Source organism: Cupressus sempervirens, chromosome 10 (assembly GCF_028749045.1).
Source record: "Cupressus sempervirens isolate cs-2001-9-10 chromosome 10, ASM2874904v1, whole genome shotgun sequence".
In the NCBI taxonomy this organism is placed as follows: Eukaryota; Viridiplantae; Streptophyta; class Pinopsida; order Cupressales; family Cupressaceae; genus Cupressus; species Cupressus sempervirens.
In genome coordinates this window covers 301,448,022-301,468,974 of record NC_143127.1, presented here as the reverse complement: position 1 = coordinate 301,468,974, position 20,953 = coordinate 301,448,022, and positions in this window count along the sequence as shown.

Genomic DNA, 20,953 nt, shown 5'->3' with positions numbered 1-20,953 from the left:
GGTGGTTGTCGAGCATCAACAACTAGGCACTACCGAGTTTCTATGATAGAGTTCTACCAAGCATCAGTAGATTGTTGAGAATTAGGCTACAGGGGTCAATTCATAGACATAGATTATCAACCTTCAGATAGAGAAAGCCAAGTTGTAGCCAAAGATAAATAAAAGAAGTTAAACATGTTGAACCTAGTGAACAAGAAGAAGAAGAAAGAAGACATGAACCTGTTTTTGAAAAGTATGTAAGAAGACATCATGCGCTGGATCAAATCATTAGAGATAAAGATTTAGGAGTCATGACAAGAAGAATGTTGAATAACCCATGCTTATTATGTGAGTTTGCGCCTAAATATATCAAAGTTTCTTTGGAAAATGAAGATTGGATCAAGGAAATGAATGAATAAATTAAGCAAATAGAGAAAAACATGAATTGGACATTGGTACCCAGGCCAAAGGATAAGAATGTGATTGGAGCTAAGTGGGTTTTCAAAAACAAGCTAAATGAGAAAGGTGAAGTCACAAGGAACAAGGCAAGATTGGTTTGTAAGGGATATACACAAGAGGAAGGAGTTGACTATGGTGAAACTTTCACCTCAGTTGCAAGGTTGGAAGGAGTGAGAACTTTTCTTGCATATGTTGCTTACAAAGGATTCAAAGTGTACCAAATGGAGGTAAAAACTGTATTTTTGAATAAAATTCTTGAGGAAGAAGTCTACATTGAACAACCTAAAGGATTTGTTGAGCCAAGCAAAAAGAATATGGTATGTAAGTTACACAAAGCTTTATATGGTTTGAAGCAAACCCTTAGAGCATGATCTGAAAGGTTACACAATTATTTGGTGAAAATTGGTTTTGCAAGAACTAATAGTATTTGAAAAGTGAATCTTAAAATAATATGTTGCTAGCTGAAAGTTTTGTTGATGATATCATATTTGGAGAGAAAGATTAATCGAGCAAGTCATTTATGGATCAAATGAAAAAGGAATTTAAGTGTAGTGCCTGCCCCTAAGTCGCATTTCTGTCATCCTTGCCAAACTCTTTTAGGCCAATTTATGTTTGATGATTAGTATTATTATTTTAGAGATTATTAGATGTTGTTTTACACTCAGTTTATTATATGATGAGATTACTTGGTACTCTATATTTCATGCATGTATGATGATTATTCAATGTTTTCAGTTATCGATGATGATTACTTAGATGGTTTATTATCACATGTGCTTTCTTATGGATACTTACCCCATACTGCATGTGTATGGTGTGCGTGTTTGTTTGTTTTATGTATGGTGTTTCTGATGTGGTTAAGGAAGGGAGTCGTAGTCACCTGCTAGTCGGGATCTACACGATGCACCACTTCCTGCCATTGTCTATTTAGTTTAGAATATTGTGTTTGTACATGCGTGGATTTTATGTAGGTTGCATGTACCAGGTATCGACTTCCCTGAATTGCCAGGATGAGCGTACCCTATCGCATTGTCTCAATGGTAAGAGAGGGGAGATAAACTCTTAAGTCCAATTCCTAAACCCTTTAGCCAATTGTCCTAATTGATAATTAGGATAAGTATCTGAGTTAAGTACCCTCCAAATGCATCAAATGATGTAATTGCAGGATTATAACCCTTTTTGTTTGATTTAGTATGTGTTTTTCTATGATGGGTTCTCGTATGTTGTTATATGAGTCCTTGATGTGTTTTCTATTAATTAAGTCTAATTAAAAAGATCAATTAATGATTTAATTTAATGGAGAATTAATATGATATCTTTAATATTTAATTAATTGAGAAATTAATTAAATAAAAGAATTAAATTTGGAGATAAAAGTTCAAAGATAAATTTAGAACAAGATAATATTTATTTAATTTAATAATAATATATTTGGAGTTCATTTTTAAATAAATGCTAAATAATATTTTTATTTAAATTAATTAAATATGTTATCAATTAAGTTCTAAAATAAATTTAAAAGTTGAAAGATATTAAATTATTAAGAATTCTAGATCGCATGATCTAAGCATGAGTTTAAATTTGAGAAATAAATTAAAAGATTAAATAATAGAAAATAATAATGTTATTTTAATTTCATGAAGTGCACATGAGATTAAAGTAATAAATTAATTTAAAATAGAAGTCAAGTGGAATATTAAATAAAGTTATTTAATAATTCAACTTAATGTGCATGAAAGATGAATGCAAAATAAAATAAAAGATAATAAAGGTTAAATTTGGGAGTTAACTGAGTTGTGCAAAGAGTCTTCTCGGGTGAACGCACAATTAGTGCCCCGATTTGAGGAGAAAACTCCTTATCACAACTTTGGGGGTTCATTTTTTGTGACACACGAATTTGGACGAGAATTTTTGGGAGACAACTTTTGGAAGCGAATTTCAAAAGGTTGGTACCAAGAAAGTTTTCCAGAGGAAGGTTATTAAGAGGAGCGAATTCTCTTACAGTTCCTGGAGATTGCATAATAGCATCAGGATCAGGTAGGGTCTTGTGTTTTGATTGTTGATTAAATACGCAATTATCCTTTCCTGTCTTCTTCGTGTCTGGGGTTTGTAAATCTGAATTCTCTGTGATGAATGTTTAAACATTACAATATTAGAATTTATCAGATGCTTGTCAATAAACTTCTGTATACATGCAATTTAAATGGGAAGGGTTGAATGTAATACTGAAATTCTAAATTAGAAGTTCAGATGGTTGACTATATTTCTATACCAATATAAAGAAAGAGGCAATTTCTTTTAATATATTTATATGTATAGGAATTAATTTAGCATATTTATAAATATATATATATATTTATATTCAAACAAATTTAAATTTCAATAAAAAAAAATTTGATTATAAAAACAAATTCATTTTTTTTAAAAAAAATATATAATTTAATATGATTAAGTGGGGGAGAGGGAATTACCCCGTACCCACCCCCACTATCGGCAGAGCCGACAGTACCTGTATCGCAGGTACTGCGATGGCAGGTACAGGGTACCTGTCGCCGCAGGCCCTGCTACTGCAGGTGGTCTTGCAAGCCGACGGGCTTTAAACGTATGTTCATAATATTTTTTTTTAAATTTCGGTTTTTTATATAATTTTTATTATTTATAAAAAAAAATTATTATTATTTAAAATTTTAATTAATAAATTTTTAATAAATTTTAATTAATAATAATTTAATCTTTATTAACAATTAATAATTAAATATTAATGCATTTAACATAGTTTGTAAATATTAATTTATTAATAATTTTGGTTAAATATTAATAAATTAACATTTAATAAATAAATTAAAATAAGTAATTAGAACAAGTAATTATTGATTAATTTAATTAAAATTAGTTTAATTAAAGTTAATTAATAATGAATATTATTTGATTAAATTGTAGATTTGGATTATTGATTTAATGGAAGTTATTATAGAAATGGGTTAATCGTAAGGGGTAGTTGTGAAAACTTAGTTACTTGAAATCGACGTTAAACTGGAACATAAACCTTACCTTAACTCAATAATATACTTTCAAATCCAATCTGTGAGACTTTGATGTTTTCTTTATGTTCTCTGTATGTTGGGGTTGTCCTAGTATTAACCAGTTTAGGTTGTTACCAGAGGCCCGGGTTTGTGAATGTGAGGTTATGATGATTTGTTCTCGATCTTTTCAAACTTACCAAGATAATGTGATTGTATGCTCTATGATGGATGTATTTACTGTTTGTTATTGCTTTCCAGTTTCCTTGTGTGAAGTTGAGGTGTATGTATTTGAGATACCTAACTTAACCATTTTCGAGTCTCAATCAGTTATATTTGATAACCATTTTTGAGTCTCGATCAGTTATACTTGGATTGCTTTTCGGTCGCTTGAGAGGACTGAAGTGTTTGTTATGTTCTTGATGATGTCATGTTTTGACTTGACCATTTTGGAGTCTTCGATCAGTATTGTAATTTACTATTGGAATATTTTTTGGTTGCTCATTGGAGAACCATTGGATTTTGTGATCTATCATTGATGCCTTCAGTTGCTGATAGAGAACTGTTGTGATCATATGATTATTATTTGATGCTTATTTGTTTCTCATGATGAACTGATGTAATTTGTGTGGCTTATCTTTTATGATGCTTTTTAGTTGCTTGTATAGGACTGAGGTGATTTTATTATGATTCTTTGATTTGTGATTTCATGAGCTTAGGGTAGGTTATCTATGTGTAGTGTCGGAAAGTGGCTTGCAATGGGGATCGGGGCCCTAAGAGGCTGCTTGGAGTAACCCATTGTAAGTTGTTTTAATAAGTGAAAACATTTACACTAAATGAGAGAAAATGAACCTAACAAGATAATTGTATGTTCTCTCCCATGCCTTGAGTGCTAGTACAGACTAGGATGGGGTAGAGAGAACGCTTGGTTACGACCTTGCATTCTGTAGTATGCCTCGTCAGTACGAGAGGATACTAGTGGCCGCAGGGATCAGTAGGGACCCGAGATTCCTAAGGGATTGCTCGGGTAACTTCTACGTGACTTTTGCGATGACACTTTCCTGCTTGCATATTAGATTTCCTACATGTCTTTGTGGTGCCTCTAGGTTTAGATGTCGATCTTTTTAGGAACCCTGGAGTTAGCATACTTATAGGATTTCCTGGACTTAGAGAGTATTTATGATTATAGGTTTTGTTACCTTGTTTGAGACTTGAGACTATCTCCTCAGCGCAGTGGGAGTGGACCATTTAGGTTCCATGCGGTCGGGTGGTAGTGCTTTTTACTCTTACCATTGAGATCCGTTCCGTGGTCACCATGGCTGGAGTTTTCTTGGTTGGCATTTACCTTCACTATGTTCTTGGATTTTATGATGGATGGTTAGATTTTATGATAGATGTTTTATCATTATGGATGTATGGATGTATCATGTATGGTGAATAGTTTTATATATTTTTACTATACTTTGTAACATGGATTCGTGGAGGTTGATGCATTTCTATTTTTACGTATGTATATTCTTTTAAGCCTTTCATACCCTATGACTTGTACAGTGGATGATTGAGCATTCCGAATTAATTTGCCAAGAGGCATTCAGAACAAATGTATATTATGGACATGGGACTTTCTGATTATTCTTTCATATGTATGTGATAGTTGTTAGACTTAGAATTAATTAAATTTAAAAGTGAATCAACGTCTTGGGATCCTTAAGAAATGTAACTTGCAATGTATGTTGGTCGATGATTACATGTTATTGCTTCCGCTACTATGTGTTTGATGTGTATGTTATACATTCTTACTTTAAAAAAAAAATGTTTAGCAAACTTAGTGAAACTTTAGGTTTTTTTTTTTTTTGGATCCCTTGGTGGGGCGTTACATTAAGATGTCAATTTTTGGAGAGATTAAAATTTTTATTAGATTGCAAGTGTATCAGATGAATAAAGGTATTTTCATTACACAATCTAAGTATATCAAAGAAATTGTGAAGACCTTTGAAATGGAAGACTCAAGATCAACTGGAATGCTTATGGTAATTGGACATAAGTTGTCAAAGAATGATGTTTCAATTGAGGTGAATCAAACATTATATAGGTCAATGATTGGAAAACTACATTATGTTGTACATAGTAGACCTGACATTGCATTACTAGTTGGAATTGTTGCTAGATTCTCTGCTAATCCTGGAGAAAATCATATGATGGCAGTAAAATGGACATTGAGGTACTTGAAAGGAACATAAGACTATGGTTTATTGTATAAGAAAAGTGACAAATTTGAGTTGAAGGTTTATACAAATGTTGATTGGGCAGGAAATATTGATGATATAAAGAGTACAAGTGGAGGCAATTTTTTTTTAGGAAGAAGATTGATTTCATGAACAAGCAAGAAGTAGAATTGTATTTCATAATCTACAACAAAGGTTGAGAATGTTACCACAGTAGGGAATTTTTCAAACATTGTATGGATCAAGAAATTGTTGAAAGGTATGAAGGAAGAGATCACTTAACCTGTTGTGATATATTGTGATAACATTGTAGGATTCGAAACATATAAATCCAAAGCTAGATATCTAACAAACTAAATCAATTAACAAACATATATGATAAACCAATAAGGAAACCAAATAATAGAGAATACAAACATGTGTCTCTATGTAGCCTTGGTGATATGTAGATGTGGTCGTGATCATGGATGTGTGCTCAAATTTGGTGCTCAAACTTTAACAATGGATGAATTCAATAGATGGATGCATAAAAAAATTGAATGTAACCGAATGTAGATTTGAAAGTAATTAGCTCTCACAATAGTATAATAATTCTACTCAGAAGGTGGATGATTTGTGAGGGACAAAGGGTTCAATTTATAAGCAATTGGGTGAGGAGGAGATAAGAATTTGTGATGGATAGTTAACTAAGTCAGTTGTGAGATAGGCTTGCGTTGACTACGATAGGTGGAGGAGATAAACCTCTATGTTTAGAGATAGACGAGGGAGATGTGGCATGAGAGTGGACTTGGGCTTGAGTCAGAGGGAATAAATCATGTCTTAATTTATGCAAGTGGTCTAGGGAGGGATTTTAGAGATGGAAGAGGAGGTGATGTGCTTCAATAAGGTGGGTGAGGTGGCTTAGTTGACTAGATGATGTGGCAAGTGGATGGATTTGTTAGAGAAAAGGTTGGTGGGTGACCTTAATTTAATAAATGAAATATTTAATTAAAAGGGGAATTATTGGTGCATGTGAGATTTAATTAAGTAAAAAGAATTATTTAATTAAAGGAGGAATATTTGGTGCATGAGATTTAATTAAATAAATAAATTATTTAATTAAATGAGGAATATTGGGTGCATGGGATTTAATTAAATAAATGAATTATTTAATTAAAAGAGGAATATTTGGTGCATGGGATTTAATTAAATAAATGAATTGTTTAATTAAAAGAGGAATTATTAGTGCATGAGATTTAATTAAATAAATGAATTATTTGATTAAAAGAGGAATTATTGGTGCATGAGATTAAATTAAATAGATGAATTATTCAATTAAAAGAAAATTTATTATTGGTTTAGAGGATGAGTTTATGGTTGGAGGAATTTAATTAATTTAATTAATTAAATAGAGAGGGCTTTTGGAGATTAAATTAAATGAGTTTTGCATTTATTTAATTTAATAGAGGAAGGGGGATTTTATTAATAAATTAGACAATAGAGTTTTTGTTAATTTATTAATTAGGTTATATTTAATTAATAGGGGACAATGCTAAAATAATTTAATATTTAATTGTTAATATTTAATTAAAATATGCTTTAGAAGATGACTAAATTTGATCAGATTTCAGTGTCTACAAACACAAGTACTATAAATATATCAAATAACCCTGTAATGCATACAAAGACTAAGCATATTGAGCTAGCTAGTACAAGACAAAGAAGCAAAATTGGAATATGTGAATACAAAGGAACAATTAGCTAACATATTCACAAAGGCACTACCTAAGGATGCTTTTGAGTATCTAAGAGGTAAGTTAGGGACCACCTCCCTACCTGAAGCAAACTGAGCAGAGATGATGCATTGCATCAAATATTTTAATCATGATATCATATACATTGATGCAAAAGGTCACACTTTAGGAGCTACCGAAAGGTGTGAAAAGAAAGATACTAAACTATGAGTAGATAAAGCTATAAAGAGTTAATGTTGGAGTGACATTTCTATATTAGTTAGACCAGTGACATGATGATGCATGTGAATGGTTGATGTCTTTGGCATTGTTTTCAAAGAGGGAGAGAATGGTCAAGTAACCATATAAGTATAGATGTAAAGAGAAAAGAAAAATTATCAGTTACCATTCATATCAATAAGATGGAGAGAAGTTATGCTGAGAAAAAATATGGAGACATATATTGTTGAATTAGAGAGATATTATACTGAAATGATTGAGGGAGCATCATGAGCTTGCATGGATGATAATCAAACTGGAACTAAGAAAGAGAGAACACAAACACAAAGGGAGTTGACTGTACAAGTATTGAAGTTTTTGGGTTGCATGGTAACTAGTGAGGTGTTGCCGTCAATACCAAAGAGGGAGATTGTTGGAAACTAAAATTGGAACAATTGTTATATTGTCATTGATGTCAAACCTATAAGTAAGAGAAAGTGTCAAACCATTTGGAGAGATGTTTACTAATAGTGTAGAATGTCATATCATTTGATTGATGAAGAGGATTTGAAAAGAAGAGATAACAAGGTGAGCTAGTGATGTTGATGAGAAGTTAAGTATCATTGAATTACAATGGCCACTTGATAAGTTAGTCTTTGTCAAGATAACTTGTTGTTTGAATAATACATCAAGTAAAGAAGATAGTTGGGTGAAACTTAGAGTTGGAGCAAGTCAAAAGGATAAGCTTGATCGAGTATCTATATTGGTCGGTCAATGAAGGAGATGAAGTAGAAGATTAAGGAAATTAAGTGGAAGCCAAACAAAATAGTTCAAGTCAAGTGATAGTTATTGTTGAGCAAATGTATGAAGAAGCGTTAGTAGCGACCAAGCATGGTAATGAGCAAGCAAGCCTGTTAGTGCCAAGCAAGACAAAATAGTGTATGTTGAGCTACATAGTGATGACTGAGCATAAGAATACTTTGATTGTTGAGTGACAACAAAAGTTATAATTTGAGAAAGAATTGATTTTTAGGCTAAAACACTTGGAATTTTGAATTAGTCAAAGTGCGTGGAAGATAAATATTGATGAGTTGGCATATTTAATGCATGAGGAGAGTTTGTTAAGTGATCAAAGGCAAGGATTTGATTAAAAGTTTATAGAAGAAGAAGGAGAACACAATGATGAAAGGATTCAATGAATTTGATCTAATTTTAAGATCAACGGTGATGTTTAAGCCGCAAAAGATCAAAATTACCTATTTAAGGAGGCATAAGAGATATTTTCTAAGGTTGGTTCATTGTTGATTGGCCATCTTAAGGAGAAGTTGAGAAGAGAAGAACAATAGAGGTGAAGTGTGAACAATAGGTTTTGATCTGTGTGATTACAACTCACTTTTGTTGGTTCAGATCTCTATTTAGTCCTTATGTTGGTTCATTGATAAGCCTTTCATGGTCATCTCTGATCTTGATCTGCTTGGACACCCTTCAAGTAATCAGTTTACACTTCTCATTGACACTTAAGCCTTTTGCTAAAAATCACTTATCAATAACAACATCACATCTGCAAGCTTTCTCCTTTAGCTTCGCGTTTACACTTTTGTGTGCTTCTGGTCAACCTTGCTTTGTATATGAACTAGATCATACACATTGGTTGGGCTCAGCTAGGCTTGGCTAGACATGGCACCAAAAATCGGTTTAGTATCCCTTTAAATAGGCAATTTGTGCTTTACCATTTTCTACATCCACCGTAGATCTTAGGGTTTATGATCAGCTTCAATTTGATTCAATGTATTTGTACAACTTCTTGATCATCCTTTATGTTAGGTCTTTACCTAATCACCATCTTGAATTTAATGGTCCAACTGATAAATCTAATCCTCAACACGTTTTACATCTTCCAATAAATCAACTGAGTCAGCTTGATCTTACAATTCCTTTGAATTTGATCTTTTATTATCACTTGACAATCACTAAATCCTGATGCTTGGTCGTCACTAAAATACTCAATTGTTGTTTAAGCTTTCTGGCTCGACATCAACTAACTTGCCTGATCGATGTTAATGCTCAATGAACACTAGATTTGCTCGACACTAACTGCACTCAGTTGACACTAACATTACTCAACACTCCTTAGTAATTTACTCGTTTGCTCAATATGTCTTAGCTTTCTTGACATAAACAATTATTAATTTGCTTTATCAAAGTCTATCTAATCAAATATCTATTCTAACTTCCTTTTCATAATGTCAACCTTTCCTCTAGGTTTTATAGTTATGAGTAACTCTTAAATCCTCTTCATCAATCAACTAGATATGACATTTACATTAGATAGCAGTATGTCTCATCCATAAATTTGACATCAATGACAAAACAATAATTGTTTCAATTGTAAGTTTACAATAATCTCCCTTTTTGGCATTGATGGAAAAATCTCAGATATCTAAAGTACTAATAATAATCTTAGTCACCATAAAATCCAAAATATTTCACTTCCATAAATAACCACTATCCTTAGTTTGATTTTGATTCTCATCCATTTAAACTATCAAACTCCCTCTGTTAGTTTTCTCTCTTTCATGATTCAATCTCTCCCTTTGTCATCTTAGATTCTTTCATCTTATTTCCTAGTTATCTCACCCTCTTTGACAACAATGCCAAAGACATGTAGCTGTCTTAGCTTCAAATTCATCATACATCTAAATTATATATATTTAGCATGTCTGGTTGATACTTGTCATCTGACTATGATTGATCTTTGTTTATTGTACAAAAGTATTCTACCTTAGGCATGTCCCAAAGTAGAGTTGTATTGCACCACTATGTAAAATATGATGTGTATCACATGTGATGTAATGCACCTTGGCTTCTTAAGTATCCTTAGTTAGGGGAATGACCCCTAATATACCTCTAAGATATTCATGAGCATCTTTGGGTAATGATTTTGTGAATATGTCAGCAATTTTTTCCTTTGTATTCACATATTCTAGCTATACTTCTTTGTCTTGAAATAGTTCTCTCAAGTAGTGATACTTGACAGCGATATGCTTTGGCTTAGTGTGTATTACCAACTTCTTTGAAATGTTAATAGCACTTGTGTTATCACAATATATAACTACTAGATCTTTAATATCTTCTTCATGCCTTTCAATAGTTTCTTGATCCATGTTGTATTTGAACAGTTCACTGCAACTTCCACATACTCGGCTTCAGTTGTTGATTGGGAAATACAATTTTGTTTCTTGCTTGTCCATGACACCAATCTCTTTCCTAGAAAGATTCCACCTCCACTAGTGCTTTTCCTATCATTAATATTTCCTACCCAATCTGAGTTAATGAAAAACTTTAGTTCAAATCTATCACTTCTTTTTTTAGAATAATCCATAATCTTTTGTATCTCTTAGATATCTCATTATCCTTTTTACAACCATCATGTGATTCTCTTTAGGATTTTCTAAAAATATAGCAACAATCCCAACTGCTAATGCAATATCCGGTCTACTGGTGAACAACATATTGCAAATTTCCTATCATGGATTTGTATAGGGTCTGGTTCATATCAGTACAATCATCAGTCTTAGATAGCTTATGTCTTGTAGACATAGGCGTACTCACCAGTCTTGAATCTTCCATACCAAAAGCCTTCAACATTTCCTTGATGTATTTCATTTGTGAAATGAAAATACCAAACTTCATTTGGCACACTTGAAAACCAACAAAGAATTTGATCTCAGCAAACATAGACATTTCAAATTTATTTTTTAATTCATTAAAAAATGATCTACACAACACTTTTCTTCCTCCAAATATGATATCATCAACAAATATATCAGATAAAAACATTTCATTATTTTTTCCCATTCTTCAAGGATAGATTGTTATTATCATTTGTTCTTTCAAAACCAATTATCACTAAATAGTTATGTAACCTTTCATACCATGCTCTTGGTGCTTGATTTAATTCATAAAGAGCTTTATTTAGTTTACATACCATCTTGTATGGATCTACAAATCCTTCTGGTTGTTCAATGTATACTTCTTCCTCCAGTATACCATTTAGAAATGTAGATTTGACATCCATCTGATATACCTTGAAGTTCTTGTATGTTGAGTATGCAAATAGAGTTTAGACTCCTTCAATTTTGGCCACATGAGAAAAAATTTCTCCATAGTTGACTCCTTCTTGTGCATAACCCTTGTATACTAGTCATGCTTTATTTCTTGTTACTTCACCATTTTCATTGAGCTTGTTCTTGAAAACCCACTTTGTCCCAATGAAATTTTTGTCTTTAGGTCTTGGCACTAAGGTCCAAGTATTGTTCTTCTTAATCTAGTCAATTTCTTCATTCATAACATGTATTCAATCTTCATTAACTAAAGCATCTTGTATTGATTTAGGTCCGAACTCACATAATAAGCATGTGTCACCTTTGAGTTTTCTCCTTGTCATAACACTTGATTCAACATGTCCAATTATTTGATCAGGTTTATGATGTCTTCTCACATATTTTGCTAATATAAGTAGCTTTCTTCTTGGCTCTTCTTTGGGTTCATCTAGAAAAATAATCTCAGGTTCATTTCCTCTTCTTTGTTTTGATTCTGATTTAGGTTTTGAATGCTTGTTATTCACTATCTGATGGTCAACATTGCCTTTCTGTGACTCAACATCTACAATATGTTGCTTGGCACCCACTCTCTACCATTTAATAGTTTGTATTTTCACTCCACCATTTCCTATCTGATGGGAACTTGCAACTTGATTTGCCTATTCATTTTGAGTGTTGGGAGCATCATCATCCACATAAATGAATGTACTATAGTCTTCAAGTTCTTCATTACATGAAGCATCACCTTTTTCTACAAACTCATCAATTCTCACATTTGCACTTTCCACAACCTTGTTAGTGTTAAAATTTAAACACTTATAAGCTTTGTTTTTTGTGGAATAACCTAGGAATATGCCTTCGTCACTTTTTGCATCAAGTTTTCTATCTTTGTTATATTTCAATATATAACATTTACTTCCAAATATTTTAAAATATTTAACATTGGGAGCATAACCATACCATAGTACATAAGGTGTAGCATTTGTACCTTTTTTGACTTGAACTCTATTTAGGGTATAGACAACAATGCTAATAGCTTCTCTCCAATATTTTTGTAATATGCCTTTGTCCATCATTAGTGTTCTGACATAGTCCATAATTGATATGTTCCTTCTTTTAGCTATCCCATTCCGAGGAGGGGTCCTTGGTGTTGACATCTATCTTTTGATTCCTCTTTCATTGCATAATGGATTGAACTCATGTGAGATGAATTCACCACCTCTATTAAATCTCAAACACTTCAAACTCTTCCCTATTTCCTTTTCAACTCTGGCTAAATACCACTTGAATAACTAAAAGGCATCATCTTTAACTTTAAGAAACATTACAGTTGTCATTCTAGAGTAGTCATCCACAAATAGAATGAAATATTGATCTCCATAGTAGCTTTTAACACTATGGGTCCACATAGGTCAATATTAACCAATTCCAAAATATCACTAGCAACATATGTTTTACTCTTAAAACTAAACTTGGCCATCTTTCCCAATTGACACTATTTACACATAGCATTTTCAGGCTTCTTGAGTTTAGGCTATACTCTTACTTTCTTCATCTTACTGATATTCACCAAATTTTCAAAATTCACATAACATATTTTTTTGTGTCATAACCAAACATCTTCTTGTTGTGCAAACATACATGTCTCTTCTGATAGGTCTAGATCGAATAATTTGCCTCTTTTCTGTTCACCAGTTCCAATTAGCTTACCATCACCATCATGTATCTTGGCCTTCCTATTGTAAAATTCAACTCTGTAACCTAATTTGTTTAACTATGAAACACTCAAAAAATTGCAGTTAAGTCCTTCAACCCAGTAAACATTTTTACATGTTATTTTGTCAGTTAGTTGAATAGTGCCTTTACCTTTTATAACACATGGAATATCATTACCAAATTTAATACATCCTCCATTATATGGACTAATATCTTCAAATTTGTCTTTATCACCAGTCATATGATTGGGACATCCACTATCAATTATCCATCTATCACTTTTTTTCACATAAGAAATTAATGTAGTTTTCTCATCTTCATCAGGCTATTCTTTCATAACAACATAGACAACTTCATCATTATTACTCTCAGATTCATTATTAGTATTTACTTTAACAATATAACAAGATTTATTACCTTTTTCATCCTTGCTTCTTCTATAGTTATTGTCATCTCTTCTTCCTTTGTACTTTCTTTCCTTCTTTTCATCCTATCTTCTTTGTCAGGACACCTAGCGACAATATGACCAATTTTTTTGCATGAAACACAAATGATAGGTAATTTACCTTTGTATTTACCTCTTCCTCTTCCAAACCTTTTCACAATGAGGGCTTCAAATTCATCAATCTCATCATCAGAACTATCTCTTTCACTCTTCACATGTTTTCCTTTCTTCTTAATAAGAGTTAGTTGTGACTTGAAAGCAGATTTAGTGGTAGCAGGAGTGTAGTTATCAGAATTAGACATCTCAAAATAAATAAGTCTACCAAATACACCTTCTAAGGTCAAGTTGTTACCTGGTGTGCACCTTATTCTTAAATTACAGAGACTCTAATGACATAGATAGGGAGTAGAGTCCTCAATACCTTTCTTATCACTATTTCATCTTCAATTGTTCCATTTGCTCCTTGAATAGCATTAACAACCTCTTTAACTCTTGTGTAGTATTGTACTATGTTCTCACCTTCCATCATTCTCATATCATCAAATTTACCTTTAAGGCTTTCTTCTTTGGCTCTTAGTACATTTTTATCACCCCTATATATGGTCTTTAGTCTATCCCACATTTTCTTTGCAATATCACAATATTTTAGGTCATCAAACTCAGCATAGCATAGGGCTGAGGCAATCTCCAACATTTCTTGGTTGTGGTCTAACTTATGTCTCAATTCTTTAGTAGTTAGAGGAGTAGTTGTTACTATTACATATTCATTGCTCAGAAAATTTACAACAACATTACTGATACTAGATATGTGTAGCTTCATTAGGGTCTACCATGTAGGAAATTTCTCCTTATTTATCTTGGGTACATCTCTTAAAAAGTTTCTTTGTAAGAACTTGGATCTAATACCAATTGTTAGAAATGTTTAGAATAGCTAGGGGGGTGGGGTGAATCAATTACTCAAGGTCTATATGTACCACTTGAACTATTAAACATTAAACACATCAATGATTCGTTGATCCTGCTTAACTTGTTATTGCTCGATCTGTACTATAAAATTGTCATAAACTTAACTTGTATCAAATAATAAAAACATTATCACATGTAAACATTAATAAGACATTCATCATAGTTTGACACATGAATTTTACATGGAAACCCAATTTAGGAAAAACCACTAGCAACATGTCACTCTTTTTCACTCTTTCGAAGTGGGCTCTATTAGGAGACAACCCTATCAAAGGTTTACAATACACATTGTTAAATGTGACCTGGTTAGAGGATTTAATCACCCTCTTAGGAGTGGTTTTGTAAGAGGACTTTGATCATTCCATTTAGAATGTCACCTAGTTAAAGAATTTACATAGATTGCTAAGTCTTCCAATGACTATTAGGTCAACCTCTATTAAAAGGATTTCAATACAAGTTGTTACAATGATAAGAAAAAAAATACTAGGTTTTGATCTATGTGATTACAACTCACTTTTGTTGGTTCAGATCTCTATTTAGTCCCTATGTTGGTTTATTGATAAGCCTTTCATTGTCAACTTTGATCTTGATCTGCTTGGACATCCTTCGAGCAATCAATCTACACTTCTAATCAACACTTAAGCCTTTTGTTCAAAATCACTTATTAATAACATCATCACATCTGCAAGCTTTCTCCTTTAGCTTCACATTCACACTCATATGTGCATCTAATCAACCTTGCTTTATATATGAACTCACTCATACACACTGGTTAGCCTCAGCCAGGCTTGACTAGACATGACACCAAGAGTTTAATTCAGTATCCCTTTAAATAGGTAATTTTAACTTTACCATTTTCTACATCCATCGTAGATCTTAGGGTTTACAATCAACTTCTTGATCATCCTCTACAAAATTTTCTACAATCCTTTTGTCAGGTCTTTAACGAATAACCATCTTTAATTTAATGATCCAACTCATCAATCTAATCCTCAACACATTTTACATCTCCCAAGAAATCAACTAAGTCGGCTTGATCTTACAATTCCTTTGAATTTGATCTTTTAGTGTCACTCAATAATCATTGAATTCTGATACTCAGTCGTCACTGAAATAATTAGTCATTGTTTAAGATTTCTAGCTCAGCATCAACTAACTTGCTCGGTCGATGCTAATGCTTGGTCAACACTAGATTTTCTTGGCACTAATTGTGGCTCAGTTGACACTAGAATTACTCAACACTCCTTAGTAATTTACTCTTTTGCTCGACATGTCTTAGCTTTCTTGACATAAACAATTACTTTTCTTTGTCAAAGTCTATCTAATCAAATATCCATTGTAACTTCCTTTTCCTAACTTCAACCTTTCCTCTAGGTGCTATAGTTATGAGTAACTCTCAAATCCTCTTCATCAATCAAAGAGATATGATATTTAGATTAGGTAGCAATATGTCTCATCCATAGATTTGACATCAATGACAAAAAAAAAATTGTTCTAATTGTAAGTTTCCAACAATTAATACATTCCATATCTCATGTATCTATCAAATGGATAAATAATGACCAAAGAACTTACCATCCAACTAAATTGGGGTAGCCTAAAAATTAACCTGTCTATGATCAACAACTGCATGAATTTGGTGTTGTACTTATTGACACTTCCCATATTCATGGGTTGTATGTTGAGGGCATTAACTAGCATAATGATCACCTCCAAAAGCAAATAAACTATCTTGAGGTCCCTATCTAACTTGAGCTTGTTCCTCCTATTGTCATTTTCATTAATCCCATTCCTATTGTTGCCCCTATTTTGATTATAAGCATTATTGTTGGAATTCCTTCTTGAATTCCATGGACCTTTTCCACATATGTTTTGAACCTACTAACATCTATTTTCTTTCATTTTGTTATCTTGAAATTTCCTCTTAAAACCTTGGGAAGCATTAGTTCTATGATTTGTCCTCACCACAGGCATTTGTTGCAATTTTTTGTTTCTATCATAGGGCCTTCTTGAAAGAAAAATCCACCATTTCAAGTTTATGCATATTTGTATCATCTTAGAAAGTGTGCAATTTCTTTATAAATAAAAATCAGCCATCCCTTTAATGATATTCCAAGTCCATGAATGCACGTTTGCTCAATTTATTGCATACTTTTGAGTTTATTTCTATTTTTAGTCATTCTTTTTGCATCCCTGATATCTTAACATATCTCAGGGTCCAAAATCTTTGGGAGAAGGACTAAGGTGGCCTCTAATCCCTAGGTCAGAGACAAGCTCTTCCTTAATCCTCCAGTAAGAAACAAGGTCATCCCTTACCTAAGGAATTTTACCTCAGATTATGAGCCCATTTTGAGGGTTTCAATTTATTTTCCACTTTGTTGATTTGGATCCCTTCTCAAATTTTCTTCTAAAATCAATACAAAAGGAGGTCTTCTCTCTTCATTTGATAATTAATTATACACAAAATCAATCTATGGGCATCCATTATTATCTACAAGCATTCACTTGAGAACAATATTCATTGAAGGCATCATCCATTCAAGTGAGCTTTCAAGTAATTTTCAAGAGATTAATCCTTCAACCATTCAAGAGCATATCTACATTATGGATCTATGATTTGACATTAGTTGATTTGTTAAAAAAATTGGAGACATCTTACATCATCATTTGCATACAAGCATCACTACATCTTTGTTGATAGCATATCTAAATCCATCCATAGAGATTTTACAAGTGAGGTGAATATATATAGTTGTCTTGATTTGACATGTTTTTATCATTTTAAGGTTGATTCTTCAAGTGGGGCCTGACCAAGGATTGTCCCCCCACCCCCAAAAAAACACCATTTTTCCTTGTATACAGGTTTATATTTGCAAGTTTTAGAGAAAAATAACTTACATCTTTGAATTAGGGTTTTAGATTGCAGGCAAAGCTCTAGATCTCATTTTGTTATGCATAGATTTGTAGAACCCACACATACCAGTTTCCAAGTCTTGAATCTTAAAGAGTTTCTAATTGTCACATGTTATGGTCCAAAAAATTTTCAAATCTAAGTTGACTCCCCTCATTCACTTCTAAGGTGAGTTTCATGGTTCAATTTGTCATTTAATAGAATCTATATTTATATTTTAGTTATGATATTTTCATGCATTTTGTCATCATATATGTTTTTTGTTGTTTGCATCTTCATTTGTCAATTTTCTTGCCCTTAATGAACACTTAATCAAATCAATCAATAACATTAATTACGGGAATAACATCCTATATAAAGTATTTCTTTGTGAGTACATCTTTGAAAGGGTGTTATATTTAGTATTGACATCCCTTATATCCTCTTTGGGTTATGTTGATCTAGTTTGAGTTCTTTGAAGGGTTATTCTTAAGTGTCCTTCTTTCTCTTTCCTCAATGTCGCATATAAAATAAAGGAGTATTTGATCACCAAACATTACTTCCCACCATAATCTCACCCTTTATATGTTACATTTTGGTGAACCCAACATCTTACCCTCCATTTAGATTTTTGGTGTTAGATTAACTTTATTAGCTATATAGACTTGGTTTCATTGTTTGTATCTTGTTAGAATTTTTTGTATTCCATTTACATTATTATATACATTAATTTGATAGTTAGATCTTGCATTCATGAACAAAAAATGCTTCATTTACTGGGTAGATCTATTAGTTTGCATTCTAAAAGAGAAAAATTATAAAAATAATTGAATTTAATTGTTTTCAATTAGTCAATAGATCTCACTTTGCTAGATAAACTTTGTATGTGTTATGATTTTTACCTTTCATCCTTGTTAGTTATCCTCTTTGTGCATGATATTTATCACTTTGAGTCCCACCTATAACTTTCTAGTTAGAAGAAGTCATAGACTCATGGGTTCTTTTGATCCTAAATCTTTTTTATTTCCTACAAATCTTGATGAGACCACCGTGCTCCCTCGTTAATCCTAGCATGGACCACAAAGACTATCATTCTTCTCATGACAATGACAATGACTTAAATCTTCCTCCTATTCAAGTCCAAAATCTTACTTATAAATTGGATAAATACTAAAATTGATTAGTTCAAGAGAACCACAATCCCAATGTTGTATCCACTATAGAACTTGTAAGAAAACTCATTAGGTCATAAATTGAAAAGACAAAATAAAACTCTAAAATGACATATCAATAATAGTTTTAGGGTTGTTGAGAATATTTCTAAGTTGTTTGTTGTTGCTGAGAAAATTATTGAAGCAACAAAGGAGATCAAAGGTTAGAGAAAGATAAAGAAAATATCAAAGGTCAAAGATCAATGATAAAGAAAATATAAAGAGGAATTGCAAATCTATCACAGAAGGTGATAACAAGTGAGTAGAAGAGGGATCTAATCAAGGAAATTAAGTTGCTATTCTAAAGGTCATTTGTTGCTACTCTCTAATCATTATAGTAGTTTCTAAATCCTTGTACAAGATGGACCTAATAGTATTTTATGTAAATCAATGAACCGAGTACACACTTAAAGCATGTTGTAAAATCCTTGAGAAAGGTATATCCTTGCAGGTCTTATTGTATACCCCTAATAGAGTAGGTCATTAGAAGTGACTAAACATTGTAGTCCTAACAAGGTACCCTCTTACTATAGTAGTGATGGATTTGTGGGTACCATCCCCACCGCAATTTTCCCTCTAACCAAGGATTTATGTGATATCAAATGACTGTGTTATGTTTTATGTGCTTATGAGTTTATAGCTGATGAATGTTGAATTAGTTAAGTTACCTTAATTTACAAAGTATTGTGATGAATGTTATGTGATTACTGAGTTACGAAAGAAAAGGGGGAAGTACTAAATTTTCTCAAGGATAAAAGTTTTTGAGGATACTAATTCACCCCCCCTCTCATCATCCTATCTCTCCTAATAATTCTGACTCTTCTTTCTTTAATATTTCGTCAAATAGTTTTGAGTGACCCACATAAAAGGTCATGAGATTGTGACTTACCCAAAATGAATTATCAATTAATTTCATCACGAGATCACAATCATTTCCCTTAACTATAATTTAGGCTTGTGAGGATGACATAACTTAACCCATTTATAAATGTGCATGTATAATTTGGTGGTTAAGAGGTTGTGGGTGCCACTCAATGGTGTGGTGTATGGTTTATCTTGTCTTCCCACATTACCAAGATGTGTTTGTACATGATAATGTGTTGAGAGACTATTTTGCTCTTAGTGTGTTATCAAGTGATTTCTTTGTGCACACAATTTTATTGTGATATGGCACACAGTAGCATGATGTAACATTTCTCTTATCTCCTTGCATTATCAAGTTATGTTATTTGTTGATTAATTAATATGGGTTATCAAATTCATTTCATCATAAGTTACAAACCATTTTCCTTAGCCACAATTTGAGCCCAGAAGGACACAAAAAATTGACCCACTTTAAATTGCATGTACAAAATTCATTGGTTAAGAGGTTGGTCTTGTGTAATGGTGTGGTGTAAAGTTTATCTCATCTTCTCATGTCACTAAGTTTTGTCGTGTAATTTTAATTTGCACATGGTGGTGCATTGGGAGCTTCTTTTGGTCTTGACATATTACTGAGTAATTTCTTTGTGCATAGGAGATCATTGTGTTGTGGCACATAGTGGTGAGGCATAATTTTTGTTGTTGTCTCCCTAGACTACTAAGTTACATTATTTGTTGATTGATTATGTACCATCTTAAAATGGAAGCACTCGTCATTTAAGAAATTTTAGCTCACGCCCTTTAGTTATTTTGTGGACCATGGATGGATTTGTATTCAATCAACTCTTTCTCCCACTCAGTTCCTTTTATTTCATTTTCATCAGTACATTTCAAAGATCTAGGAGTTGCCCCTTCTCAAGATAACCCTAGTACAAGTCAACCCAAGTAAACTTATACTAGTATAGGTCTACCCAAGTTGACCTATACTAGCATAGGTTGACTTGTACCCTAAACATTTTGGGTCTTGGTGCTAGTTTTGTCTTGGAGACTCAAATTTAGAAATTAGGTGATCTCGTTAGCTTGCTTTGTTTTCATGCCCAAAAAATAGTATAACAGGAATCCTGGGCAATTCATTTTCATATCTATC